This window comes from Brachyhypopomus gauderio, chromosome 8, assembly GCF_052324685.1.
Source record: "Brachyhypopomus gauderio isolate BG-103 chromosome 8, BGAUD_0.2, whole genome shotgun sequence".
Lineage (NCBI taxonomy): Eukaryota > Metazoa > Chordata > Actinopteri > Gymnotiformes > Hypopomidae > Brachyhypopomus > Brachyhypopomus gauderio.
In genome coordinates this window covers 26,154,552-26,177,363 of record NC_135218.1, presented here as the reverse complement: position 1 = coordinate 26,177,363, position 22,812 = coordinate 26,154,552, and the positions used below count along the sequence as shown (strand labels likewise).

The 22,812-nt window shown below is 44.3% G+C and overlaps 1 long non-coding RNA gene across 1 annotated transcript in view; it reads left to right on the top strand.

The window, feature by feature from the left end:
• Window positions 1-572: 572 nt before the first annotated feature.
• LOC143521099 (uncharacterized) overlaps window positions 573-22,812 on the top strand; it is a 24,835-nt gene continuing 2,595 nt past the window's right edge. Inside the window, exons 1-2 of the long non-coding RNA XR_013132645.1 lie at window positions 573-1,522; window positions 19,388-19,478. This is a non-coding gene — a long non-coding RNA (uncharacterized LOC143521099). The remainder of the gene's footprint in view (window positions 1,523-19,387; window positions 19,479-22,812) is intronic.

Here is a 22,812-nt window from a genome sequence, read left to right as displayed (position 1 = left end):
TCCTCCCCTCCATACACCCACCACCACCACCACCACATTCATCACCTGCTATCACCGCCCGCCCCACAGACGCCTTACAGACGCCCCGCGGTCCCCCTGCAGGGCCAGGTAGGGTGCCAGGGCAGTACAATGCTCTAGGATTAGCATCAAAGGGGAAGGGTCCAGGCCCTGCATCCCAGTCTGCTTTGAGGCCCAATGTGAAGGGGGGGCTCGGAGGGAGTCGGTCGGGTGGGGGGGGGGTGCGTGGAGGACAGCAGCCGCCAGGGTCAGAGCGTCGAGAGTCTGACGGTACGGAGCATGGGAACCGCCTCTGCTAACACGCTAGCGCTCACCATGGGGCCAGCTCAACACACAGCAGGGTTCTCTGTGTGGAAGCGTACATCTGTTCACGGCGGGTGAGTGCGGCTGACACCCAGATAATGCTGGAGCTCGATGGCTACTCCTTCCACCTCTTTTTTTTTCGGTCTCCTCTGTTTCTCCCACGCCCCCCCCACCCACATCCACCCCGTATCACACCCCCCCCCCCCCCCCCCCCCCCCCCCCCCCCCCACAACCACCACCAGGCACGCAACCTTCGCTTCACTTTTTCATGTTTTTCTGTAGCCGCTCCATTTCGACTGTTGCTTTGTTGGGGGGAAAATGAGGCTGAAAGGGAAAAGGACTGCATGGGGCTTTGAGGATGATGCACCGAACAGCAAAGTTTTGAGCGAAGGCGAAAATCGCATTCAGATGGCTGAGGGCTGACGCGGACATTAGCGCGACGAGACCGACGCTAGTCTGGTCCAAACTGCTGAGTTTGGTCTTCAGACGGGATCCTCTGCAGTACAGCCAACTTAGCCAACACAGTTAAGCGCTCACAATCCCTGATATGCATGTCTTTCACGAGGAACAGGATTACAGGTAGAGCTGCTTCCGCTGTTACAAATTTAGCTTTCAGTTTGTCCACCCCCCCCCCCTCGCTTCATTTCTGTGATGTGTGAATAAAACATTAACTGTCACGATATGCGTCATTTTAAGCTGATTTTTCATCCTGTGATGAGATGAACTGGAGCGAATAAGCTGGACACAGCAGATGGCTAACAGTCCTTAGCAAAGGTCCCCGCGCTACTCTGCGCTAACTCCGTCTACGAGTTAATTTATCATAGAACTGGAGAGAAGAAGAAATCGCAGGACGAGCTAACAAGCATGTGAAAAGTACAGCCCGCAGTCTTCTGTTATTTGGTCTAAAAAGTCAGTCATCTTTTTTTTGCCTCCATTCGGATGGCTGGGATATTGTCAAGTTGTCATGACGACAGGGATGTTCTGCTGAAGTCTTGCTCTTCGCTGTCCAATCGGATGACGGGGGCTCAAACTGCAATACGATCGTGAGAGGACACACCTTTTCCAGCAACACAATGCCAAGGACGACGTTCTGGTCCAAGACCACCTACGGAACGTCGTCTGCTGCTGGACCGACTAAGTAAATGGGCCATCGTGACCCGACTCTGAACAGAACCGGCGTGGAGGAAGTGGGACAGGCCAGGTAGGGGGTCGTCACATTGACTCTTCACAATGTCATTGATTATCTGTGGCATCTCCACAGCCTTTCGTTATTGTTCGTGGCTAATGTGTCAGAGCATTTAAATCCATGACTCAAAAACACAGGAATTGCTAGCTGTTTTTTTGGTGGTGAGGTCCTAGTCGTGGTTGTGTTCTTCGTAAGGTGAACTTTTTTAGAAATTAGGGACAACTCCTGCAGGTGGTTATAGTGATGCTGTTTGAAAACCCATACTGTGTTAAATGCTACATCTATAAATCCATGAAATCTGCTAGCTCACTGCATATGCTGGTCACACTGAGAGAGCTAATTACAGTGCCGAACAAGTTAAGACACAAAAACTACAATTATATGTATAAAAAGTGGGAGAAGTGAAAACTTTGGCATTTATATGCCAAATAGTGGAACAAATAGTGAAAGAACCTTTTCTTTACTTCCGTTGTGGGGCTGGATTAGAGGTAGCTGGGGTGAAATGCCCTCAGACATCTAGAGCTACCATAGCTTTACGCGGACGCTTCACAGGGGGACCCTGTGGTTTGGGGTTTTTTTTAATTTTTTTATCCAGCACCGCAGGTAGCCGCATGGTTCTACCCTCTCCAACAGAGCGCTTTACTCACACAGCTGCCCACCAGCAAAATCTATGGGGAAGCCAATACAGGGCCTCTCATAAGACGATTAAAAATCTTCATTCATTTTCAGTACGTCTCTTCTGCATTTCTTACCCCCCATTTTCTGTTCCCCAAAGCTCCGCCATCATGGTCTCTCAGTGGGAGACCAGTGGGGAGACTGACCCATGATGGTGGATGTGTTTGACTCTTCAAACACAGGGCTGAAATAGGGATTGTCAGCCTGTGAAAAAGTTTTATTGCTTCTGGGCTGGATGTTAGGCAGATTAGTTGTTGGGTACTGGCCCTGTGTTGAAAGCCACACAGTTCACACTATTGACTGAGGGTCAGGTTTAGTGAGAAACTCACCCATCATTCTTTTAGATTTGGAGATTCACAATGTGCTAAAACATAACATATAAATACGAATTGCATAATTGCATAAATACATATATTATTTAAAAAAAAGGATCAGTAGGAATTCTGATGATGGTCTGAACTCACAAAATCCTGCAGTTCTAGAGAAACATTTGACTAGAAGAACCTGGACTTAAAATAAATATAAAATAAAAATAAAAACACGAAATACCATTATATTACTTATATTAGTCATAAAATACCACTATATTACTCATAGTACTCATAAAATACCATCATATTACTGTACATTTTATTACCTACAAAGCTCATTATGCTACAGTAGAGTTCAGGTTGTGCATATCTACACCACAATCGTTACTTTGAAGCAAAGAATACGTCTAGCACACATTCGACATTTGAGAGAGGCAATCAATATCGACATGGCTTTATCATTGGCTGGTGCTGTCGTCAATATTTGGAGTGCAGGCCTGCCAATTAATAATATATACCACATTGTGTAATTGTTGCATCTTATATACTACACCAATTTAATAAGAACAAATTATATAAAACTGCTAACATTAAATGAACATTATTGTAACACTGCTATTGTCCTCGTTGTAAGTAGATCCGCATTTTGTCTGCAGAGCTCTTATTTTAAATAAAAAAGTAGCAACTAAATAAATGCCCACAGGCAATCAAAAAAGCAAAAATGTTTACAAGAAAAATGTATCTCAAATAATTTGATTATATTTTGATTATCTCAAAATGGTGTTTAATCAGCCCAGACATTCAGTCAGTCAGTCGAGCACAACATGGCAGCAGTGTGTGCATTTGAAAACCAAGCAGCTTTAATCCACAAAAAAAGATTTTTTAAATGAAGGAGTAACTGAAGATGTGTTTAAGATGAAATGTGCTTATGGTGTTTGATTGGAGCAAATTTCTATCTGTCTATGTGCCGACTTCTATCTGTCTTGTGATAGCAAGGCTCCCTGAAAACAGGAGCCATGTTCTGTATATCTGAAGGTCAAGTCTATCAGAAAAGTCACAGGACAAGCAATTATCAGGCTGTTCAGGGTCTGGGAATTTCAACAACGGAATTGCATGACTTAGACAGAACACTGTGTTGGCTGTTTCACCAGTCTGCTTATCCAATTTCTGGGTATTATCCCTTGTCTGGTCCAGTTGTCTCATCACCCAGTGCAGATTGAGATGGTGTGACCACTGAGACAGTGTGATTGAGACAGGATTAGACAATCGCCCTGGAGCTACTGCTATTATGGGATGGTGATTGCCACACTATGGACTTACAGAAGTTACAATGACTGTCATGGACTGACAGTAGAATGTCATAGTTGGATGTGTATAGATCGAAAATGGAAGAAAGTGTGTGGGCAAAAACACACACGAAAGAACTGCATATATAATTATAAGATAGCACTGTGGGCATTTTGAACACTTGGTGAAATACAAGGGACCACCAATGTTACACTGTCAGCTGCTTTGTATAGAAAATAAAATCTCTGAACTTACATCTGGTATACAACACACGCAGAAAAAAAAAAGGCTCTCATCCCAGTAAAAGGAGCGTTTGTGTCTGAAGTCAGCTCTAATGCACCCGCAAGCTAAAGACGTGATCACGTTCCTGATGCATTTCTGGCAATATGTGCCATATGATGACTGTAGCTTCAGGGTGACCACCATGACAAACGCACCCTCTGCCATGCCTTACTGGGGCTTTATTCAGTTATTTACAGTCTTCCCTTGACCACACATGCACATGCAGCTTGGCAGATTCTCAGTGGTGTATTTAAAGCGCTTCCCTTTGCTGGCCCTCCCCTTTCACAACATAAAACACTGCAGATATGAAAGAAGCATTTTCTTGAAACCCCCAAAATGGCACAACAACTCCAACAGATCACAGGAACATCTGAGATCTCCATCCAGAAAGCAGAGAGCAGCCCTGGAAACCAAGATACTGCACAGGGCCCTCAGGCTTCTGGGTCTCTGGTAGAAGACCTGAGCTTGAAGGGAAAGATGAGAGGGGAATGTTTACAACACACACACACACACACACACACACACACACACACACACACACATACATACATACATGCATACATACATACATGTGTGTGTGTGTGTGCATGCAGGTGTATATATACACACATATACACACCTGCGCACGCGCACACACAGACACACACATATATACTATATATATATACACACACACACACACACACACACACACACATATATACTATATATATATACACACACACACACACACACACACACACATATATATATATATATATATATATATATATATATATATATATATATATATATATATATATATAGACACACACATACACACACACACACACACACACACATATATGTGTGTCTATATATAGACACACGCACACACACACACAGCTCTACTGAGGCAAAACAACACCCTACACCAAACTCCCTCTGTATGAAGACAGGATGGCAAACTCTCAGACAGCATGGAGGAGACGCTGACATGTTTAAGCAACTTTCTGCTTCGTGCATGTCACACTGTCTGTGGTCGCATGCGTTGGTTTCCTTCGGCATAGGTCTGACAGGACCGCCCGGCGCTCGGAAAACCACGCTCGCATCGGTTCTGGAAGAGCGCTTCTACTGCAGGACACTGTCCTGTATCTGTCCCAGTTCAACCAGTATGCTTCCTCCAAGTGCATCTCCAGTATTTTTTTTTTCACCTCTTGTCTTGGCAAGGGAAAAGAAAGTTGGAAAACAATGATGGTAACTGTTGTTCTTCGCATCAAGCACTGCTAGAGGATTCTTACTCTTGGCGATAACTTGTCATCTTTGTTACGCCGGTGTTTGTGAGAGCAGAGTGAGGCGTCTCGCTCGTAAATTGGATGCAGGTAGGCCGGTGTCAGGCCTCCGTGAGGTGCTGCTTTTCATCTGTCACTGGGATTGTGCTGAGTCTTCGTGTAATTGATGTTTTGCATAAACCCGTTTGTCCAGGGAGTTCCTGTCAGCGCCCAATGTTAGCTCAGATCCTGGATACTAGAGGAGAGGAGGGCCGCCTGCATGGCTCCAGAGTAAACGTTTGGACATACCGAACTGTGGATAAGAGACCGCCAACCTGACTTGATCTTCTGGTAGTTGTCCTGAGTGTCTGACAGGTGAAGGGAGATGAGGCTTTGTTCATCCTTTTTAAAATCTCCGTCCATCTTTAATCGCTTCCCTGTGGCACTCTGTGTCCTCATCCCGTCTTCCACAGAGTCCAGTCAAGGTCTGCCATCTTTGCCCACCAAATGAAGACGTAACCCAGGGCAATGTTCTGCTCCAGTGCCCATTACCCTGCCCACACCTCCACACGCATCTCTGTATCTTCACCGCCAGTAAAAAATCCATCTGTTTCACTAAAGGACATTTTCTGCATGACTAAAAGCTGAAAGGGTTCATAGGAATTACAGAGATATGGAATAGCTGCCTTATCTCTGGAGCACAAACGTAGCTAATAGGTTTGTTATTTTTCTTCACAAAGGTTGAATCCGTTATTCGCATAGCTCACTAAAGCAGAAAAAAGCATGCGTCTTGGTCCATTTTCACATGGTAACCACGGTCTTGTTCAATCTTCACTTTTGCAGCTTTTAAAATCTCTTTTGAAGTAAAGCTAAGTTGAGTTTACTTAAGGGATTTGCATTGAGTTTAATCAAGAACTTGTGTTGAGTTTAATCAAGTGTTCTCTTGACTTATTTTGCCCTTTTACACATTTAATTAGTAATTTACACCAATTAAAGCAACATGCTCAAATAATTTATCTTAGGGCAACTGAAATGAGTCCAACATTTTCAATAATTAATTTGAAAGGCCTTAAATAGGTTTTACAATGTGCACAAGGCAACATCAATAATACAGTTTTACTCCAATATGTTCCTTCTTCAGTTAGTAAATGGCGTGTTAGGGTTTATGGTCGGCTTCTGGAGACAACGGAGACATTGCAGAGACACCAATCAACCGGCGGCTGCAGAAGAACATCTCGAACGGGAGGGCTGTCCTTGTCCTTCACCGAGGGCTGTCCCTGTCCTTCACCGAGGGTTGTCCCTGTCTTTCATCGAGGGCTGTCCCTGTCTTTCACCGAGGGTTGTCCCTGTCTTTCACAGAGGGCTGTCCTTGTCCTTCACCGAGGGCTGTCCCTGTCCTTCACCGAGGGCTGTCCTTGTCTTTCACCGAGGGCTGTCTCTGTCCTTCACCGAGGGCTGTCCCTGTCTTTCACTGAGGGCTGTCCCTGTCCTTCACCGAGGGCTGTCCTTGTCCTTCACCGAGGGCTGTCCCTGTCCTTCACCGAGGGCTGTCCTTGTCCTTCACCGAGGGTTGTCCCTGTCCTTCACCGAGGGCTGTCCTTGTCTTTCACCGAGGGTTGTCCCTGTCTTTCACCGAGGGTTGTCCCTGTCTTTCACCCTGCTGCCAAACCCAAGAGCGATCCAGACATATGAGGCATGGTGTAAATGGCGAAATTATACCATCGCTCTACTGTCGGGAAACTAATGAACACTTCATAAGCCGCTCTTATCACGGGCAACACAAATTTCCTCTCGATTTGCAACACTGGGACAGAAAAGCATTGCCTGTTCCTAATATTGACAAAACTATGAAAATGGATGTGACAGTAATATCATACCAAGGCAATTAGGGAGCTATTTGCAACGTGTCTGCATCATCCGTGCACATAATTAATGTAAAAAACTTTTCAAGCCACGTATATCTAATGTGTTAAAAACTAAAGCTAACATGAAACAAGGACATAAGCGTGACTCAACAGTATACAACTTGTATAAGTGAAAAAGTTAAAAATGTACATTTAAAACACCTCAAGTTTCGTAATAAGACAACACAGATGTAACACCCATCTTCCTCTGTGTGCAGCACAAATGTGAATCATTTGTGACAATAACCAGAATGCTTCCCTTGAACGGTCTTCTCATTTACTGTGCATTAGTGTCAGATGCTGGAGAAACAGTTCTCTGGCTGTCGATCTCACTGGCTTAGCTCATCTTCAAAAGGAAGACTCAGCCAAACTCAGCCGGCATTCTTAGCGATGTTATAGTCACTCATGCATCTCCATTCTAATCCTAGAATTAGCCGTTCTGGCAAGTGATGTGTCATGTGTGTATGCTGTTAAATGAAGAGGGTCAAATTAACATCAATTTAACAGCACAGTGTACATTAGAGATGACGAGATCGTTAATGCTGGATTACTTCAACACCCCAGAGAGCTGGAAGCATCAGTCAAACACCTTGTTTTGAGGCACCTAAACAAATCTCAGCAACATTTCATACCTCGAAAACCAGTTTTTGATGTTAGATGTTTTAAACAATATCCAAACAAATTACAAATCAGGTTACTACAGCTAATCACTCGAAACTAGTACCGTGCAGTGGCTCTGCAGGACTGACCCAAACCCTCCTTCTGCCATGACATTGATATCTTTTTTTACACATAGTTGTTACGTGCATGTGCACATTTGCCAGGGTTTTGTTTTTCAGGAGATGGACTGTGGGCGGAGCCTGGCCTTTTTAAGACGCCACTAGGGGGAGAGAGAGAGAGAGAAGACCTGAGGTAGACCACAGAGGAAGAGCAGCTTGGGCCATGCTGCTTGAGCCTGAAATTGTTTGCTCTAAACAACCTGGAGTAAGGGTTGAGCTATGAGCCTTGTAATAGATGTTTCTGTGGGATTATGTTGTTTGGTTGTTTTTGGGGCTGGACAAGTAAGGTAGAGCGCGCTCCTACATATCCATCACGTAGGCCTTATCTTGTTTAGATTCAGTAGGTAAGGGGCGGACACCCACTTTGTATGTTTTAATTATTAGAATAGGTAGATAAGGATAGTTGTGTTTTGTTTTTCCTTGGGTTAGAGAGGTAGTTCTTGTTGTTTCTAGCTTAAGGTGTGTTTGTTTTGTTGTGTTCTTTGATTTGGTGTCGTCCAGGGTCCAGTCTTATTTGTTTTTCCTCATGTTATTATAATTATATACATATATATGATCTATACCCCATAGTAAACAGATATTGACCTTGGGAATTTTGTTGTAGTCTTGTCTTCTACATCTCAGTTTCATCTTCATCCATTTCCACCTGATTGCCATCTCCACTTGTTACATACTCCTTTCCCCCCCCCCCTAGACCGAGCTTGAGGGGTTTGTAACATATGGGGGCTCGTCCGGGATCTTTTATTGGTCCCATTGTTGGTTGATGGCAGTAAGTGGATGCTGTTTGTGATGTAGTTTTTTTTCATCATGGCTCATTTTGATGTACAGGCATTTTTGAGTAACCCCAGTTTGGTGCAATTAGAAACCTTTCGTAAGGTGGACTTGCTGAGCATTTGTGAGCATCTTGAGGTTGTGGCTACTAGACAGTTAAGGAAAGCTGTGATACGGCAACTTGTGCTTGACAAATTGATTGAGTTGGGTACTTTCAGGCAATCTGACCTGGAAACACTTACAGCTACTGTTGGTGACGCAGTCAAGGAGCATGAGGGAGACATGCATACTCCAGTTGTGTCTGAAAGGGAGGCTGTCTGTGCATCTCCTAAAGTGCAGGCAACATTGCCTAGGTTTGAGCCTCTTTCTTTGTCATCTGGGTCTAGAGAGAAATCTCTTTTAAAGGTGCGGCTCGCTCGAGTAGAAATGGAACGAGAGGCACGGGCAGAGCAAAGAAAAGCAGAGTTTGAATACAAGATAGTGTCTCGTCGGATGGAAATTGAACTAGAGAGAGAAATTCGACTGCGTGAGTTGGAACTGAGAATGAATGAATATCCAAGGACTGGTAACCGGTCGGATGTTTTTCCAGCTCGTCCTACTGGGTTTGAGCCATCTACATTTTCTCAGTTTCCTGCTGTTGGCTCTGGTGCTGAGGCAGCAGTTGTTAACGAACCATCATTACCGTCTTTTTCTATCACTAAGCACATTGCCCTTGTTCCTCCATTCCGTGAGTCTGAGGTGGACACCTACTTCAGTATTTTTGAGCGTATTGCTCTTTCTTTAAAGTGGCCTAAGGAGTTTTGGACATTGCTGTTGCAATGTAAGTTGACTGGAAAGGCTCAAGAGGTGTGCTCATCATTGTCATTGTCCGACAGTATGGAGTATGAAGCCGTGAAAACCGCAATTTTACGTGCTTACGAATTAGTCCCTGAAGCATACAGGCAGAAGTTCAGAGGATTCAAGAAGTCATCTGAACTCACTTATGTGGAGTTTGCGAGGGAAAAGGCTCTTCTATTTGATAAGTGGGTTGCTGCTCACAAGGTTTCTGATCTGGAGTCGTTGAGGGAACTCATGTTGTTGGAGGATTTTAAGAAGTGTCTGCCAGATCGAATTGCTGTATATTTAAATGAGAGCAAGGTGAGTACTTTGTCTCAAGCTGCTGTTCTAGCAGACGAGTTTGTTTTAACCCATAAGAGCAACTTTGTGGTTCAGCCAGCCAGTATGCAAAAGCATGTTCACAGGTCCCCTACACGTTATAGTAGAGAAAAGGAGAGATCTGAGCAGCTGGAGTGTTATTATTGCCACAATTTGGGTCATAAAGCTGCTGACTGTTTTAGTCTTAAACGAAAGCAAGAGAGACAGGAAAAACAACGTAAACCAAATAATGGACAAGTAAAGACAGTAGGGTTGGTTCAGAATAGTTCTGTTCATTCTGTAAGCTCACCTGATGAATGTTTCCATCCTTTTATTCAAAAGGGATCAGTATCTGTGTTGGGCTCTAATGTAGTTCACCCTGTTGTCATGTTACGTGACACTGGTGCAGCACAGTCTTTTATCCGAGAAGGTGTGTTGTCCCTAACTGAAAAGTCTTTTAGTGGTTCTTATGCACTTTGCCAAGGGATTGAGATGAGCTATGTACAAGTACCCTTGTATAATATATCTTTACAGTCAGATCTGGTATGCGGTGATATCAAGATCGGTGTTCGACATGAATTGCCTGTAAAGGGCGTCGATGTGATTTTGGGAAATGATTTGGCCGGAGGAAGAGTTATTCCTGTGTTGGTAGTTTCAGGACAGCCAGAAGCACAGGGTGTCACTGAAAGCAGTATATTTCCTGCTTGTGCCGTAACTAGGTCCCAAAGGTTGGCTAGAAGTGATGATGAGCCAATTGGCTTATCGGATACCTTTCTAGCAGAAGTCCCAGTGGTGTCTTCTCCAAAACTGCCCACTGTAGAAGAGGGAAATGAGTTGTACAAGTTAGTTGAAAGTCAAGGTAATTTTACCAGAGAGGACTTGGTTTCTGCTCAGAAGCAAGATGCCAGTTTAAACAAGTGTTTTCAGTCTGTGTGTGGCCTTGATGAGCTGAAAGATAAACAGGTTGCATTCTTTTTGGAGGATGGCCTGTTGATGCGAAAATGGACCTCAATCGCCAGCTGTGCAAATGCTGTGTTTCAGATTGTAGTACCATCTGGTTTCCATTCATTGGTCTTGAGTGTTGCTCATGATCATCCTTGGTCTGGACATTTGGGAATTACTAAGACGTATGCAAGGATTCTACAACATTTCTTTTGGCCTGGTTTGCGTACCGATGTTGTAAACTTTTGTCGTTCATGTGATATCTGTCAAAGGATAGGAAAACCAAATCAGCCTGTTCCTCCAGCCCCTTTACAGCCGATTCCAGTAACAGGTGAACCATTTGAGAGGGTTTTGATAGATTGTGTTGGGCCATTGCCCAAAACGAAAATGGGAAATCAGTTTCTCTTAACAATCATGTGTGCAGTCACACGCTTTCCTGAAGCTATTCCTTTAAGGAAGATAACTAGTCAGGTCATTGTTAAGGCCCTACTTAAATTTTTTACTACATTTGGTCTGCCTAAGGTTGTACAAACAGACCAAGGATCAAACTTTACATCAAAACTCTTTGCTCAGGTCTCCAACATGTTGGGGATCAAACATGAAATGTCTAGTCCATACCACCCAGAGTCACAAGGGGCTTTGGAACGTTTCCATCAGACATTAAAGAGTATGTTGAGGAAGTATTGTTTGGACAGTGGACGGGACTGGGATGAAGGTGTACCTTTTGTTCTTTTTGCTGCACGAGAGGCTAAGCATGAGTCATTGGGTTTTTCTCCTGTAGAATTAGTTTTTGGGCATTCTGTACGCGGTCCAATGAAAGTGCTGAAAGAGATGTTTCGATCAGAACAAGCTCCTATGGGTAAGCATGTTTTAGATTTTACCAGTTCATTTCGTGAACGTTGGCATCGTGCATGTGATCTGGCAAAAGAAGTGATGAGCAAGTCCCAAGCCAAAATGAAACGTTGTTTCGATAAAATGGCTGTGGTTCGACATTTTAATCCTGGGGATAAAGTTTTATTGCTTTTACCTTCTCCTACCTCATCTATGTCATCCAGTTTTGCAGGACCATATGTGATTGAAAAGAGGGTGAGTGATCTTAACTATCGGATACAAACACCTGACCGTAGACGTAAATACAGGATTTGTCATGTGAACATGATCAAGCCTTACTACGGACGGTTGCCTACTTGTGGAAAAACTCCGGAAGGTGTGGAGGTACCTGTAGCTTTAACTTCGGTGGTGGACAATAAACCTGAAAAAGAAGAGTTTGTGCGCTCTGCTTCCCAGTTAGAAGCCCGTCTGTCGAATTCTGAAGTGTTAGCACAGTTAGACTGTGAACAGTCTTCCCTAGTTAAACACTTACCTAAAGTACAATGTGCAAACATTATAGCTCTGATTCGAGAGTTTCCAACTATAATTGGTGATGTACCTAAGCAAACTTTTGTTCTTCAACATGATATCAAGGTATCTACTGAGAAGCCTTTGAAACAGCATGCATACCGTGTGAATGCTCAAAAGCGGGAGATTATGAAAAGAGAGGTAGAATACTTGCTGAAACATGGTTTAGCAGTACCTAGTAAAAGCCCATGGAGTTCACCATGCTTGTTGGTACCAAAGCCAGATGGCACTTATAGGCTGTGCACAGATTACCGTCGATTAAATGCCATCACGGTACCAGATTCATATCCTCTTCCACGCATTGATGATTGCATTGACAATGTCGGTTCAGCACGTTTTGTGTCTAAATTAGATCTTTTAAAAGGCTACTGGCAAGTTCCTCTAACTCCTAGAGCTGCTGAGCTATCCGCTTTTGTCACCCCTGATGCTTTCCTCCAATACACAGTAATGGCGTTTGGCCTTAGAAATGCTCCAGCTACTTTTCAAAGACTGGTAAATACCATCTTTTCCAATGTGCCAAACTGTACTGCTTATCTTGACGACATTGTTGTGTATTCCCAGGACTGGAGTAGTCATTTGGAGTCGTTACGGACGGTTTTCACCTGTTTAGCAGATGCAAACCTGACCTTGAATTTGGCTAAATGTGAGTTCTCTCATGCTACAGTGACCTATTTGGGAAAGCAAGTCGGACAAGGAAAGGTTCGTGTGTTAAATGAGAAGGTCAGTGCAGTTGTAAACTTTCCTGCTCCAACCACCAGACGTGAATTGAGACGTTTCCTGGGAATGGTAGGTTATTATCGAGGGTTTTGTTGCAATTTCTCCTCTGTAGCTGCTCCTTTAACGACACTGTTAAGTCCTTCCATTAAGTATCAGTGGACTTTGGAATGTCAAACAGCATTTGACAACGTTAAAGCTCTGTTATGTTCGGCTCCAGTACTGGCTGCACCCAACTTTACGAAGTCATTTAAGTTGGAGGTTGATGCAAGCAAGGTAGGTGCTGGAGCAGTCCTCTTACAGGAAGATGAACAGCACATTGATCACCCTGTGTGTTTCTTTTCTAGGAAGTTTAATAAGCATCAGTTAAACTACTCTACAATTGAGAAGGAAGCATTAGCTATGCTTTTAGCCTTGAAGTTTTTTGAGGTTTATGTTGGTTCTAGTTCCTTACCAGTTGTAGTTTATACTGACCACAATCCACTTGTGTTTTTGTCCAGAATGTATAACCACAACCAAAGACTCATGAGATGGTTTTTGTTTTTACAGGACTTCAATCTTGAAATACACCATAAAAAAGGATTGGACAATGTAATGGCTGATGCCCTTTCTAGAATTTGAATGGACATAAAAATATGCAATGAACTGCCTATTTTTGTGTTTTTTTTTTGGGTGGGCATGTTACGTGCATGTGCACATTTGCCAGGGTTTTGTTTTTCAGGAGATGGACTGTGGGCGGAGCCTGGCCTTTTTAAGACGCCACTAGGGGGAGAGAGAGAGAGAGAGAAGACCTGAGGTAGACCACAGAGGAAGAGCAGCTTGGGCCATGCTGCTTGAGCCTGAAATTGTTTGCTCTAAACAACCTGGAGTAAGGGTTGAGCTATGAGCCTTGTAATAGATGTTTCTGTGGGATTATGTTTGGTTGTTTTTGGGGCTGGACAAGTAAGGTAGAGCGCGCTCCTACATATCCATCACGTAGGCCTTATCTTGTTTAGATTCAGTAGGTAAGGGGCGGACACCCACTTTGTATGTTTTAATTATTAGAATAGGTAGATAAGGATAGTTGTGTTTTGTTTTTCCTTGGGTTAGAGAGGTAGTTCTTGTTGTTTCTAGCTTAAGGTGTGTTTGTTTTGTTGTGTTCTTTGATTTGGTGTCGTCCAGGGTCCAGTCTTATTTGTTTTTCCTCATGTTATTATAATTATATACATATATATGATCTATACCCCATAGTAAACAGATATTGACCTTGGGAATTTTGTTGTAGTCTTGTCTTCTACATCTCAGTTTCATCTTCATCCATTTCCACCTGATTGCCATCTCCACTTGTTACATACTCCTTTCCCCCCCCCCCTAGACCGAGCTTGAGGGGTTTGTAACAATAGTGAAACCTAAGGGCTGGTTTATACCCATTATTACCCATGACTCCATGTTAACTTAACAGGGGAGCCATGGACAACCAATCACAATCTGCCAAAATGCGTCACATAAACGCTGATTGGGTAATCCAGTGTTGTTGGATTCTGGTCATGAGATCCAAACAGTACGTGACCCGAAATAGCGGAAAAAAAACAACACACCGAGGTCATTTGAGGTCATTTGAGGATCGGCTGTCACGTATGGCATTAAATGACACATTTATATGAGCCGTCCTGAAAATATTCCAAGAATAATCAAATCTCTTGGATAGAGATGAAATCCTTTGGGTGAAGAAACCAGCATGAGAGCCAGAGTTTGTCCTTCGTTGCTCGTCTTCCTCGTGGTTCCACCCACTAGATACATTCAGGGTACGTTAAAGTACGATGGATGACATCCATACCTCTGCGTGTGACACTCGGACATGTTCACAGATACCAACCTTAACAGCTGCTTATTTAAAAATAATTCACACATCTTCTTTTAATTAATTATGCAAATTTCTGCATAATATTTAAATATTCAGTGAAGTAAAATAACTTGCAACTTCTCTGTTAAGTATCCGTCTTAATGGAGAGATGGGCTTAACATGATTGTTAGTAGTGGAGGACCTAATAATTAGCAGGACCTGCTAATGGTCAGTGTCAGTGTCCCAGTAATGAGGGATGGAGAGACCGAATTAATCATTGACATGTGCAGCAGTCACCTACTCTCTGAGCCTCTGGTTGGTTCTGGCCAGAGTAAAGCAACATTGGACTCATGTGTTAACCATGAGGCACGCCACCATATCTGACCCAGGACAGATGGACCTCTGAGAAAATGATGGATGGGGAGTGTGCGGTGTGTTTAAAAGCAGGCGGTGATGGTGGTGTGAGGTCAGTGTGTGTGTGTGTGTGTGTGTGTGTGTATGTGTGTGCTGGTGTAGAAGTATCAAATATTTGGAAGATGGACATAAAAAGAGAAGATGTGCAGTAGATCATGAATGAATGATGTTTCCTTCCTTATTGTGTTTAATTACAGTTGCCTCTTTTGAGCTGGAAATGAGCTCTGGTTCAAACCACTGCCTCACCTCGTGCTTTCTCTGATACCACTCTGTGGTTTTGTCACTCTGTGTGTGTGTGTGTGTGTGTGTGTGTGTGTGAGTGAGGGAGAGAAAGCACACATTTGTGTCGGGGGGGTGGGGGGGGGGGGTGTATTTTCCACACAGCTGTAATACGAATAAATTGTCGTGAAATCCAAACCGAGACATTAAAGAAACGAAGCTCTAACAAACACAGTCTTGATACCAGATGGGACTCCATGATGAAAAGGCCCTAATCCAGGCCTCAGCTCGCCTTCCATCAGCACAGGCACTACAAAGAAGCTCATGCTGAGCTTTCGCAAAGGAATACGTTTTTTTCTCCTCAAACAGAGCAGCTCTCCACCACCCCTAACACCCCCCCCACACACACACACACACCCACACACACACACACACACACTTTCTCTGGCTCTGTTTTTCTCTCCCTTTTTTCTCACCATACACACACACACACACACAGCTCTTCCTCTCCTCGCTGCCCTCTCTCTAATACTCCCTCTCTCTAATACTCCCTCTCTCTAATACTCCCTCTCTCTAATACTCCCTCTCTCCTTCCAGAGCCGCCATCTCTCTGGTCTTGAAGACTTGCAAATGTGGTGTTAGCAGATATTGGGCGTGCGTGGCGCTGCCCTTTCATCCGTGGGGACCTCTGCTTGTGCTCCGCTCCGTTGGGAATGAGCCACGCTGCCCAGCGAAGGCGTCCTCCTCTCTGATTTGTATTCAGAATACATGGCAATGCAGGACACACGAGTGGCTTTCATTTCTCATCTCTCCAGCTCTCCCAACACTCCCTGCCACCGCTCTCTCTCTCTCTCTCTCTCTCTCTCCCTCTCTTCTCCTATTGTGTGACGGGGTGACTAATTAGATACAGCCGTGAATTAAAGTGATATTTGAGAAATGAATCTCACTTCACAGCGACGCCTGTTGACTCGGGCAGCCGTGGCGTGAGACGCTGTGGAGAACACCTTGGTCGGGCTCGCAGCGTCACCTCCACCTCGGCGACACGTGTCTTCTCTCCGTTACTCTTTGTTCTTATTCTTTCTCTTCCACACGACACCCCAGTAAGACGCGAGTATTGTGCGAGTCCATAATTTCACAGTTTGTCTTTGGGTCCATTACCACCCGTTCCAGGTGCTGATTGTGGTCAACGCGGTGGTGTGATTGCAGGTGATCCCAGCGCTGTCACTCAGCCCCCCCACTTCACAACTCCAGGGGTAATGAACATGTGACGGTCCAGGAAAAAAAAAAATCCCCTCCAAGTTCTTCAGCAGTTCTCCAGCAGCAAAAATGTAGTGGTTAGGCTTCTTGGCTCAGTTTCTCCAGACAGAAAGATACAGCGTATCTCAAAACCCCAGGGACCAGGATGTGACATAACCAGGAAGTGAAGCACAGAGTGGGCAGCTCGCCGCAGGGAAGATGGTAGTCGAGGAAATACTTCAGGAGCGGAAAAGAAATACTTTTCCTCAGCAGGTAGTTGTCCTTCCACTTGCCTGGATTGGTAATCGTGTCCTGAAAAAAAAAAGTCTCGGTGAAAGTCGCGCAGAGTTCCTCTACGAGCCAGAGTGAGAATGTGGCATCTAACAGCCAATGGCCATGCTTGGTTTGTTGGGACTTTGAATCTCAGTTTATAGGAGATTCTTATCCCCACGAGACAAGACCAACTCGAAGACATCACGGTATTTATTCTATGCCAGGGCCTCATGGTAACAATCATCTCTGTCAAATATAACAGTGCATACAGTATATCATAAGAGTGTGGTCAAGCCGGCATGATTGGAATGTCACATAAGTAAGAGCGATGTTTATTTATCATGTAACAATGGCGCCTAGTCAGTTCTAACAATAGTTGTCTAGTACATTCTAGAACCACATATTAAAATAAAAAACAGCCTCCCCGCTCAAAAAGGGCCGTGATGTTCACTGCTGCCAAATGCAAACAAGCCTAATCTACGAAATCCAGATCAGGCAAAACAGGGCAGTTGTTTAAAACTCCAGCCACATAGCATTGCTCCTTAGGATGACGGACGATACGTGTGCTAATTACGCTCTCTCTGCGGTAGTAAACTGGAGTGCTCTGGGGTGTTCTGGAGTGCTCTGGGGTGCTCTGGCCCCTGTTGTCGGTTAATTCCCATTAGTTTCAGAGCTATATGTCCTGTCTGGTGCTGAGGCAGACCACAGCTATGCACTTTGAAGCTGTGTTTTCTCTTCACGGTTCACAAGCAGACACCAGACCATTTCTATAGTTGTCCACACTGAGCAGACTGGTGCTATCTGTGCACCAAATGACCAGTTAGGGCCTCTCGGAGGAAATCGCAGACATTCCACTGTGATCACAGCACGTATTTACATACGCTTTCTAAATAATTATGTGGCATACTGAAGCATCCAATGAATTTTTCACAAAAAAATGCCTTGTATTATTTACATTCTTAAAATGAGACACGGGCTCGGTTGCGACGGCTGGATCGAGGCATCAAAGCCGGCCGTCCCGGCGCGAGGCGGCTGTGGGAAGTTCAAAGCGTTGAGGGGTCAAGCGCAGGGGTCACTCTGCCCGAGTCCCTGCTGCTTGTCTGCATATATAACTACCAATTGACTTTCTAATGGGAAGGGGGTGGTTATGAAAAATACACCCTATTAAGGGCCATCATAGGAAACATTGTGTGTCCTGTTTCCAGCAAAAAGGCGGAATAAACACAGTACACATCTTCAGGTTATTAACATGGTCCATGGATGTCTATCATATATACACGGTAGACTGCAGGCTTGTTCCTGAAGAAGCAGCCCATGTCTCATTCACTCTCTAAACCATTCGACCTACTGAATGTTGATTACAGCCTGTCCTCTACTAGGTCCTGTGAGGAGGCACATTAGAGTAGATCCGTGCTGCAGATGGCGGCGTTAAGAGTTCTCTGTCCAGGTTCAGCCATTTGAAGCATGTAAAGGCCAGACGGTTAGCTGTTGGGTTAAATCAGATGTGTAGGGACAGACGAAACACTACAGCGTGGTATGAAGGAGCGGAGCTGGTAATCACGTCTCTGTGGTGCGTGTGCTAAACTCTAATTCTGCTGCGACTGAGCACTGCAGAGTTTAGGGTTGTCTAAAATTTAACTGGTTAACCCTATAATTTAATTACCAAATCCACTTCAATTTAACCCTTCCGAGTTTGAATATGACACCATGGCTTTAGGGTAATTCTGTATTCAACAACTCTGAGGCAAAAACAGTTCAGACAGGATTGGATAGATCATTGAGACCCAAATATAGTGTTTTCTGGATTTTTTTTAGGAGGTCCAAGAGTATCCCCCAAAATAATTTTCAGGACCTCTATCAATGATCTTATAATCCAGACTGCTGATGCACAATTATGTTTTCACATTCTGTGTGCCATTGTGGAAGTTCGGGGCATTGTTATATAAAATTTGATTTAAATATTTGAGCCGGTAGTTTCATGAATGTGATTGACAGAGGATACTTTAACACAGTTTTAATCACTGTTCAAATAACCTTCATTTCACTTTAACTCAACAACCTGTTCTGATCAGAAATTAATAAAATGAGAGAATGAATTAATACCAGTGATCTAAATTTCGATGTCTTAGAAAGCTAGCTAGCTATCGTTTAGCTAGGCACATAGCTAGCTGCCTGTGACAGGTTTATCATGGTAACAAAGTTTCAGAAAGTTGCCAACTTTCTGCGTGTGCTAGATGGTAATGAATTCCAAAAACCTTCAGCGAGAACCATCATGTTCAACTAGCTTTGTGCTTACAGAAAACGATCAGCAGAGGAAGGCCAATCGGATGTTTAACGCATCACGGCTCGTGACCAATTAACAGTGAAGCGAAGTCACGGTGCACCCCGGGGGCGAGTCTTCAGGGCGAGACGGGCGCCTGCACCTTCTCTTTCCATGTACTGAGATGTTCTTCTCTCCTGTGTCCTCAGAGCCTGCCAGGAGACCCAGCCATCAGTCATGGAGTTCTGGAGCTGAAGTTTTCAGCAACCTGAGCAGATGGAGATGGTAGTAATGAGAACGGTGACGTAACTTTTCTGAAACCCTTTTTCGCCCGAAGCACCGGAGCCTCTAAAGGTCTCGGAGACCTACAGCTTTTGGACATTTGTTGACTGTGTCTTATGTAAACTTGTAGTGTGGATGAGATGAAACCTGGTGGAACTGCCGGCTGTACATCCCTGTCACAATATGATCTGGGTGTGAAGGTGCGAGCACTGTGTGTCCGGGAAAACACATACCCGAGTCTACCAGTGTGTGTGTGTGTGTGTGTGTGTGTGTGAGAGAGAGAGAGAGAGAGAGAGAGAGAGAGAGAGAGAGAGAGAGAGAGAGAGAGAGAGTGATTGCTTGTCTGACATTTTAAGTATGAGAATCTGTGAACATCACGAATAGAAATACCCTTCCACAAAATTGTTACTTGCGAATGACTTACTACTGTAATCTTGTGTGGGTAAAACCTTCTGCCATTTTGACAGCTTGCAGCAGGCTCAAGGATGCGTGTGCACACTCACTCAGTCCACAACCCTGAGGAAGAGCTGCTGGCAGCACTTCACTGTATGGACAGAAATACCGCACTTGTGTTGCTGCTCTCCGCACTACAGTACACACTCTAGTGAACCCCATTAATGTGATGGTTAAAGATTAGCCTGCATTATTTGAACCAGGATTACTGAGGGCTGCTGTCTACAGGAGATTACCGTGTGACGGAGGCGAGGATGTTCAACACACAGAACGACGTGTCGTTTGTTAAACTTCATATCACAGCCTTCTCTAGCACTACAGCAAAAGGCTGTCTTGCGATAACAATTCAAAAATAATATACTGTTCAGCCCTGCCTCTCAGTGTCAGCACTAAATATAAATACGGAGCAAAATACTTCTAGAAATTCCCAAGATGTTTACTAGAGTGCTTAAGGCAACATGGGATCGTAAATAAATGAAATGACTTGTTTGCTTGAATACAGAAAGAGAGACTGTCCTGTCCTGTCCGTTCTCTTTCTCTCTCTCTCTCTCTCTCTCTCTCTCTCTCTCTCTCTCTCTCTCTCTCTCTCTCCATTTGACCTGTTGTTGCTAAGCGTGTGGCCCCTCCCCCTCAAGCACACCGGTTTAATGACGCTACGTTCCCCAGTTTCATGGACATAATGGATTTTCTCCTTCTAGTGGCTGGAGGATTTAGACCAAGAGCTAAAGGGCCCACAGTATCATTCCAGACTTGCTGACACAGAGCGTGTAGGGGAGGAGAGAGGGGGTGTGGATATTGGAGGGGGGGCAGGGTTTGGGGCTTAAACTGAACAATTGTTTATGGTGTTCTCCTTGCCCAAGTGTGGGGGAGGTTACAGTCAAAATGAAACACAAACATTCACGTATGTCTTACCAGAAAGGGGAAAAAAGGATAAAATGCTGTAATGTAGACAGTAATGTAGACGATCATACCACCATCTTGCACCTGAAACATAAGATAATGCTGTTGTGCATGTGTATGTGAGAGTGTGTGTGTGTGTGTGTGCATATGTGAGTGAGTGAGACTGGCTCATAACCAGAGGTGGGTAGATTCAACTATTTTTCTCAATTCAACAATTTTACTCAAGTAAAAGTACTGTTAGTTTTACTTCATGGAAAATTGAATTACTGGAAACACTGACTTTAATGATAACGAAAATAATTTAATATAAATAAATATAATATATAAATATTATTTATTATAAAAAATGTGTATTTTTGTTCCCACTTATTAGGCCTGTGTAACTTGTGTGTGTCGAATGTTGGCCCAGATTGTAAAATGGACACATTAAGTATTATATCACGATCAATCGATCGCCAGTGGTTGGCGAACTAGTTCCTCATTGAATCATGGATGTAGATCAGACATAAATAAACTAGATTTTTTTCAGCGTGAGAAATCGGATGTATAGCGTGTGATCGGATGTATGGCATGTGAATACAGTCGAACGCGTGTGTCTTACGCTCATTGCGTGAGAGTTGGCAACCCTGTCATAACTACCAAAGTCCTCTAGCAACCTGATAAACACTCTTGCTAGAACAGCTGGTTAATTGATTTTTTACTACTTTTCTTTTTTTTTTTCACTTGAAGAGTTAATTAAATTTCCAGAAAGGGCAAATCTAATCCCTTACAAATATTTATTCATCTGATGACATATTTCCTGAATTTTTGTGCTGCAATAAGCAAAAGAAAAACAGGAAGAACTGTCCTGTCCTGTGGTGCAGTTCTGTGCAAGATAAAACCCCACAGCACTAAGATGGAGGAACGTTCCGGAGACCTGGTGGTGAAGTAGAGCTTTTCCGGGACGCGGTGCGGAACCAGGTGGACGTTCTGATTCAGTGGGTGGAGGAACGTGACACCATCTCGGTACCACATCGGTACCATCTCCACATTGACACCATCTCCACATCGGTACCATCTCCACATCGGTACCATCTCCACATCGGTACCATCTCCACATTGACACCATCTCCACATCGGTACCATCTCCACATCGGTACCATCTCCACATCGTGTGTCATTCTCACACCGACGTCGTACCCAACACGACTCTTCCAGCTGCAGGGTTTTGGGTAGAGGGGTGGATCTCACACATCGCTGACTCCAGCCTGTCTACAGTTTTCACCCCTTCTGCCCCTCCAACACCACCCCACCTCAGGCTTCCCCCTTTCTCCGTTATCACTCTCTTACCCCTCACCTCATCGTGTAGACCACCCCGGGGGTAACAGGCCCAGTCACCCAGTCATGTGGTTTCTAAGAGGGTGTTCCATAAGGCAGTGGGTTGCCTTGCTGGTTTTTATGGTCAGAAGGGCCCCAAGCCAAGACCTCTTCTCCTCTTTTCACAAACACAGCAATCTGTGCACCATATGAGTGACTGTTAGAACCCCTATTCCTCTCTCCCTCTCTGTGTCTCCCTCTCTCCATATCTGTGTCTCTCTCTCTCCCTTTCTCCTTCTCTGTGTCTCTCCCTCTCTCTCTGTGTCTCTCTCTCTCTCTCTTTCTCTCTCTATGTGTCTCTCCCTCTCTGTGTTTCTCTCTCTCTCTCTTTCTCTCTCTCTGTGTGTCTCTCTCTCTCTTTCTCTCTCCTTTTTCTCTTGCCTTGCTCTCTCTCTCTGTTCCCTGTTCACCCTCACTATTATTTTCCCCAATGTGGTGAGAAAGAATGTCACACAGATCTGTGTTGGTGTTGTGGTAGAATTAGCGATTCTAGAGAGATTGTAGAGGGATTCTAGAGGGATTCTGGTGGCATTCTGTGTTTTTTCTGTGACACTCTCCCATGTGTTATTTAAAGGTCTACGCAAGTCCTGGGAGTACCAGCTGCAAACACACACACGCACATACCCCATCCCGTTTGTTATCA